This window comes from Convolutriloba macropyga, chromosome 13, assembly GCF_964194025.1.
Source record: "Convolutriloba macropyga chromosome 13, txConMacr16.3, whole genome shotgun sequence".
Classification (NCBI taxonomy): Eukaryota; Metazoa; Xenacoelomorpha; order Acoela; family Convolutidae; genus Convolutriloba; species Convolutriloba macropyga.
This window is the reverse complement of record NC_134480.1, coordinates 43847522-43855826: the sequence shown is the minus strand read 5'-3', so window position 1 is coordinate 43855826 and position 8305 is coordinate 43847522.

Below are 8305 nucleotides of genomic sequence, written 5' to 3'. Positions count from 1 at the left end.
GGTGGTTATGGCTCCTGCGTTGACAACAATTAGCGCAGACGCTAGTATATTAATAGTTTCGAGGAACAGTTAGATAGCGAATGAAGTACTTTCGTGGCTGCTGGTAATTCGCGTTCGGATTGCGTCCTTGGTAATTATTGATAATGTTCACTGATTGAGCTTTAAAATTCAAATTTTGATTTTTTTTCTGTTGATTGTGCGCCCCCCATTTCCATGTGCATTGCAAGTTCAAGAGCTTTGTTTTACGATACTGTCTCATTCAGGAGTTCTCTTTGAGTGTCGTGCTATTGCATGTCGGGTATGAAAGTATCTCTAATTAGAGTGGTTTCTTCATCCCCCAAACTGTTTTTTTCTGCTTGCTCAATGAGACGCCCGTAGATACTTTCCACTGATTGCGCTTTTGATTGATTAAAAGAGAAGAAAACGAAACGATCATAGGTGATGTTTCTACTTTTTAAGAGTGAATCCTCCATCACTCGCCGAATTTTCTTAACGGCTCTTTTTCGATTTGGAAGTGGGAGTGTTCGCTTTTGAAGATGCGACGACATTCTGTTCCAATACATAGGTAAAGGAAAGATGCAGTTTTTTGTTTGTAGTGTTCCCAGGGTTTATCCCCGGGTTCTTCATGTACTGCTGCAGGTGAGTACGTGATCTCTGGAGGTGGTCCTTTTAGCAAAGTTTCCAATTGAATCCCCTCTTTCGCCAAAAATGCCATTGTTGCGTTCATTTGTCCCACGTAAGTGGTGGAGTGATAGTAGTTTTCTCACTGGTGAGGAGGTGTCTTGCGAGAATCGATTGCTTACTGCGCCATGTTCAATCGAGTAGCAAATGTATCTCTACCAACTGACTAAAGCAACTGCGATGCGATTGCAAACTTAGTATTCACTGGTTGAATTCCAAATTATGACTTGAGCATTCGCGGCGCGAATGGCTTTGCTTATTTTGAGCTTGCTAATTGATATGCAGTTGAATAACTTTAAATTGCAACTGATTTAAAGCGATGCAAATCAGATGAATGAAAACAAAATGATGAAAGTTAGATCAAATGAAAATTGACAAATTTTAGGCTTGTTCACACTTCAGAAAGGAGGTAGAAGTGTGTTTATTGTATCAACAGACAGTTTCCTGTCTATCTGTTTGAACACTCATGAAAAAATTATCAAAATATACCTGACAAACTGATTTAAGATCAACTGTTTTTGAATTGGACGAAAAGATTAAATCTGAACTAAAATACAGTAATGGATATTCTGTTGATAGTATACATCCCGTAAGACAGACGTCATTAAGAAACAAAATTAATCTCTCTTTTTAATCGAAATTTCTAACCAGCGTCTCAATGAGACTGAAGTTCATACGGAGAATAATGAAAACGTTCTAGTAAACATCCGTACCGAACATCAACTATAAATCAGTTCTGGGCAATTGTAAATGCAAGTCTCACATGTGATATATTTTGCTTGCTTTGTCGCTGGAAATTTGCTTATTTGCTTCTTCCAAACGTATATTAACGGCGCGAAAGATAACTGTTACAGAGTAAATAAAAAGAGAAATGTATCAAAATGCGTGATTTTTCTCAGCCAATCAGATTCAATTATTTAAAACACGTATAGAATTTTACGTGTAATGTTCGGAAAAAGTTCATTTAAATTAATTTTAAGTAATCCTAATCATAAAACCTATCAAAAAAGACCAGATTCGGCTCTATGTTTTTCGGATTTTTGGATTCGATGGAACAAAATAATGGCTGGTATTGAACTGGTTCGTTATCAGACAAAATTTCGGCCAAAGGAGCATTAAAAAATGCCGTCTAAAAAACCATTTGTTGGTGCGATCATGGTAATCTTAATACCTTGCTTAATTTTAATTGTTGCTTTGAACCTTACTAGGCTAATACATGGTTCTTATACGTGGCCTTATACAAAAACTTGTTTAGCACTTGAATTTTCGCGTTGAGGGGTGTTTTTTGGTTTGCGGCATCACTGAAGATAGCTGCCAAATAGTAATCAGATTCATTACCGTAGTTAGAACGGTAGACTTGATTATAGAGTTGTTGATAGGTTGTTATATAATGAGAATCTATGTCTTCGCTTTTAGTGGTTTTTTATCAATCTGGTTGACATTTTTTTCTGGAGGTTTTGACGTTTGGGTCTTTGATTTTTTATGTTTGTTGCACTTTATTGCGAAATTACCTTTGATTCCACAAATATTGCATTTCTTACCATTTGCAGAGCAAATTTGGCGGTGGTTATGGCTCCAGCGTTGACAACAATTAGCGCAGACGCTAGTATATTAATAGTTTTTGGGGACAGTTGGATAGCGAGTGAAGTACTTCCATGGCTGCTGGTAATTCGCATTCGGATTGCGTCCTTGGTAATTATTGACAATGTTCACTTATTGTGCTTTAAAATTCAAATTTTGATTTTTTTCTGTTGATTTTGCGCCCCCATTTCCATGTGCATTGCAAGTTCAAGAACTTTGTTTTACGATACTGTCGCTTTGTTTTACGATACTGTCGCATGTCGGGTATGAAAGTATCTCTAATTAGAGTGGTTTCTTCATTACCCAAACTGCAATTTTCTGCTTGTCCAATGAGACGCCCGTAGATACTTTCCACTGATTGCCCTTTTGGTTGATTAAAAGAGAAGAAAACGAAACGATCATAGGTGATGTTTCTACTTTTTAAGAGTGAATTCTCCATCATTCGCCGAAGTTCCTTAACGGCTCTTTTTCGATTTGGAAGTGGGAGTGTTTGCTTTTGAAGATGCGACGACATTCTGTTCCAATACATAGGTAGAGGAAAGATGCAGTTTTTTGTTTGTAGTGTTCCCAGGGTTTATCCCCGCCCCGCACAAAATACCAATTTTATCTATAGTCTTGCATCTATTTTGCCAAGTTAACTTTAACTGTTGATTACGGACTTTTCTACCCCTTTCAGTTGCTTGAGTATAATTTTCCACGGGTTCTTCATGTAATGAATCAGATGAGTACGTGATCTCTGGAGGTGGCCCATTAAGCAAGGTTTCCAACTGAATCCCCTCTTTCGCCAAAAATGCCATTGTTGCGTTCATTTGTCCCACGAAAGTGGTGGAGTGATAGTAGTTTTCTCACTTGTGAGGAGGTGTCTTGCGAAAGTCGATTGCTTACTGCGCCATGTTCAATCGAGTGGGAAATGTATCTTTACCAACTGACTAAAGCAATTGCGATGCGATTGCAAACTTAGTATTCACTGGTTGAATTCCAAATTATAACTTGACCATTCGCGGCGCGAATGGCTTTGCTTATTTTGAGCTTGCTTATTGATATGCAGTCGAATAACTTTAAATTGCAACTGATTTACAGAAATGCAAATCAGATAAATGAAAACAAATTGAAGAAAGTTAGATCAAAAGGAAATTGACAAATTTTAGGCTTGTTCACACTTCAGAAAGGAGGTAGAAGTGTTTTTATTGTATGAACAGACAGTTTCCTGTCTACTTGGTTGAACACTCATGAAAAAATTATCAAATTATACCTGACAAACTGATTTAAGATCAACTGTTCTTGAATTGGACGAAAATATTCAATCTGAACTAAAATACGGTAATGGATATTCTGTTGATAATATACATGGATATTCTGTTGATAATTCTGAAGTTCATACGTAGTATAATGAAAATGTTCTAGTAAACATCCGTACCGAACATCAACTATAAATCAGTTCTGGGCAATTGTAAATGCAAGTCTCACATGTGATATATTTTACTCGCTTTGTCGCTTGAAATTTGCTTATTTGCTTTTCCAAACGTATATTAGCGGCGCGAAAGATAACTGTTACAGAGTAAATAATAAGAAAAATGGATCAAAATTCGTGATTTTTCTCAGCCAATCAGATTCAAGTATTTAAAATACGTATAGAATTGAGTCCATTTTACTTATAATGTTCGGAAAAAGTTCATTTAAATTATTTTTAAGTAATCCTAGTAATAAAACTTATCAAAAAGACCAGATTTGGCTCTAAGTTTTTCGGATTTTTGGATCCGATGGTACAAAATGATGACTGGTATTGAACTGATTCGTTATCAGACAAAATGTCGGCCGAATGAGCATTAAAAGTTGCCGTCTAAAAAACCATTTGTTGGTGCGATCGTGGTCATCTTAATACCTTGCTTAATTTTAATTGTTGCTTTGAACCTTACTATGATGATACATTGTTCTTATAAGTGGCCTTATACAAAACTTTGAATTAACTTTCGGAACAGTGTTTTTTTATCATCTTTATTTGGAGCCACTCCGGCTTTGAAAAACTTTCAGCATAATTGTAAAAACTGTGATAATTTTATTCAAATGTGAAATTCGTTTTCTACTGTTAATTCGTAATTTCGGGACTGTATTCTTTAATTATTTGCTTTGTGTTGAGTTTATCAGCCAATTTAATTCTAACTCTCGATAAGATCACTTGTTATGCTAATTACTGAGCTGGTGATTGGTGAGAGATTTTTGAACTATGATATTGACAATGGGGATGCAGCAGATGGTAGCATGGGATGCCCAGATTGCAAGATCCATGGCATACTCGGAGTCAAGAAAACACAAGACTTAGAAGCCGGCAGCATACTTCTGAAATCATTAAAAACATGGAAGGTCTGTAAATTTTGATGAGTCATATGACGTGGGGAGGGGAGGAGTACTAAGTGACCACCAACGTGGGCAAGTGACCTCTGAGACGTTATGCGCCCGCGAGTGTGAACGAATGGCACCTCTCATCAGCCCCAGATGTTTAAGTCATAGATCTATGATGAGTGACACCAGCCCGGGTTGAGGTCATGGAAGTATGAACCAGACGATCCAGACGCAAAACACCCAACGCCCATGACTCGACAGTCCAGACAGTATGAATCAAAATTCCGGGAAATTGTGTGCGAAATTGTGCGAAATTGTTCGAAATTGAGCGAAATAGCACAAAGAATTAGAAATTGTTCAACAGTGATACGATAAACCAGACAGTGCGCAACTGTGCGACGCTGAGTCAATAGACCAGACAATATCAGAATCCCCGCGTTGAGAATTAGTGAAGAAAACAACGTACGATGCGTCGGGTTCTGTCGGTTTTCGTCGGTTTCATCGGTTTTGCTTGCAAGAAGCGTCGTTTTTTGACGGTTTTGGTCGGTTTTTTTTGAGTTTTGTCGAGTTAGTCGGTATTGCTGTATGGAGCGTCGGATTATTCGGAATTGTCAGTTCCAACGTAAGAAGCGACGGTTTAAATATCATCATTCTAGCACATTTAGCATCTTTGTGTAGTAATAGTAGTTGTAGTAGTAGTAGTAGTAGTAGTAGTAGTAGTAGTAGTAGTAGTAGTAGTAGTAGTAGTAGTAGCAGTAGTAGTAGTAGCAGCTTTTTCTGAATTTGGGCAATTTCTTCGACCATTTTCAGAATAGCCGTGAAAAACATTTTACCCAAATTAAGAAGACCATTTTACGAAAAACTTCCGCCTCCCAAATTCAGAAGAGGGTTGCCCAAATTCAGAAATGGATTTTTTGACCAATTTCGGAATTGGCCCGGTGCCCATTTTCCTACTCCACTCCTACTACTCCTTGGAATTTGGGTAAGTGTTATGGGGATGATGGCCGAATCAGAAATTGGGCTAAAAAGGGTTGTAAAACTACGACAAAAGAAAGACACTTCTCATTTTCAAGACTTTCAAAAGTTTAATGATTAAAATGCAAAAATTCGACCAGAAATTTAACAAACACCAAACACGAAAAAAAATTCGCCCAAATTTATGTGGCAGTGCAGGTCAATTGTTAAACATAACAGGCATAACTTTGACAAACAGCTATAACAAACATGTCTTTCCTCTATTTAAATCGAAGCAGTCGGCTGCAGTTGTGAAGCTAGGAAATGACTTCCTCGTGATGTATCTGTCCACGTAGGGCGAATTCTAAGATTATGTTGGGCATTCTCTCGAGCAAGCTTCTCATCGTGTTTTGGTCTTTCAGATTGTGCTAATGATGTTTTCATGGGTTATTTGGCAAGTTTTGCGTTTATTTTCAAATCAGTGAAGTCGTTTCCTAAAGATGAACGCATTCAGATCTTGCTAGAATATTTTGAGATGAGAAAATTTTTCAATGAGATCCTTTTTTGAAGAACTGTTTGCACGATATCACTGTTTTATCTCAAACATTTTGGCTTTCCAGGAAAAGAAATGGCCTTGAGAGAAGATGTGCCAACCGCCAGTTTCCTCCAAATGTCAAATTTTTGCACCGAAACTCAGTTTCACTTGATAAATTGCCTACTTTTAGAAAAAAAATTATTTGCAAAAAACATAAAAAAAAATCCCCAGTGGGCTATTTGGCCCACTGGGGATTTTTTTCCCCTCATCCCAAACCTCTTTTGCGTGCGTCATTTTGCGCTACTAAAAAATTCCATGCGTATTACGGAAAGACAGCCGTATTTCGTTTTGACGTGGAGAGCCGTGAAAAAAAATATTGTTCCTAATAAAAAACAACGTTTTTCGCGTTTTTTTGGAAGTTCTGGCCGCAATTGGATTAGTCTTTTATTTGTGAGTTTCAAGTGTTTTGTTACATTAGCGTTTCATGCATTTGGCGATTTGTAAAGTTACTCTTTTCACAAAAGATTTCGAAAAATTTTTCAATGAGATCCTTTTTTGAAGAACTCTTTGCACGATAACACTGTTTTATCTCAAACATTTTGGCTTTCCAGGAAAAGAAATGGCCTTGAGAGAAGATCGGCTAACCGGCAGTTTCCTCCAAATGTCAAAATTTTGCACCGAAACTCAGTTTCACTTGATAAATTGCCTACTTTTAGAAAAAAATGATTTGCAAAAAACTTTAAAAAAATCCCCAGTGGGCCATTTGGCCCACTGGGGATTTTTTTTGACCCCTCATCCCAAACCTCTTTTGCGTGCGTCATTTTGCGCTAATAAAAAATTCCAGGCGTATTACGGAAAGACAGCCGTATTTCGTTTTGACGTGGAGAGCCGTGAAAAAAAATATTGTTCCTATTAAAAAAACAACTAAAAAACAACGTTTTTTGCGTTTTTTTGGAAGTTCCGGCTGCAATTGGATTAGTCTGTTATTTGTGAATTTCAAGTGTTTTGTTACATTAGCGTTTCATGCATTTGGCGATTTGTAAAGTTACTCTTTTCACAAAAGTTTTCGAAAAATTTTTCAATGAGATCCTTTTTTGAAGAACTGTTTGCACAATATCACTGTTTTATCTCAAACATTTTGGCTTTCCAGGAAAAGAAATGGCCTTGAGAGAAGATGTGCCAACCACCAGTTTCCTCCAAATGTCAAATTTTTGCACCGAAACTCAGTTTCACTTGATAAATTGCCTACTTTTAGAAAAAAAATTATTTGCAAAGAACATAAAAAAAAATCCCCAGTGGGCCATTTGGCCCACTGGGGATTTTTTTTTGACCCCTCATCCCAAACCTCTTTTGCGTGCGTCATTTTGCGTTAATAAAAAATTCCAGGCGTATTACGGAAAGACAGCCGTATTTCGTTTTGACGTGGAGAGCAGTGAAAAAAAATATTGTTCCTAATAAAAAACAACTAAAAAAACAACGTTTTTCGCGTTTTTTTGGAAGTTCTGGCCGCAATTGGATTAGTCTTTTATTTGTGAGTTTCAAGTGTTTTGTTACATTAGCGTTTCATGCATTTTGCGATTTGTAAAGTTACTCTTTTCACAAAAGTTTTCGAAAAATTTTTCGAAGAGATCCTTTTTTGAAGAACTGTTTGCTCTATACCACTGTTTTATCTCAAACATTTTGGCTTTCCAGGAAAACGAATGGCCTTAAGAGAAGATCGGCTAACCGCCAGTTTCCTCCAAATGACAAATTTTTGCACCGAAACTCAGTTTCACTTGATAAATTGCCTACTTTTAGAAAAAAAATGATTTGCAAAAAACATTAAAAAAATCCCCAGTGGGCCATTTGGCCCACTGGGGATTTTTTTTGACCCCTCATCCCAAACCTCTTTTGCGTGCGTCATTTTGCGCTAATAAAAAATTCCAGGCGTATTACGGAAAGACAGCCGTATTTCGTTTTGACGTGGAGAGCCGTGAAAAAAAATATTGTTCCTATTAAAAAAACCACTAAAAAACAACGTTTTTTGCGTTTTTTTGGAAGTTCCGGCTATAATTGGATTAGTCTGTTATTTGTGAGTTTCAAGTGTTTTGTTACATTAGCGTTTCATGCATTTGGCGATTTGTAAAAACACTCTTTTCACAAAAGTTTTCGAAAAATTTTTCAATGAGATCCTTTTTTGAAGAACTGTTTGCACAATATCACTATTTTATCTCA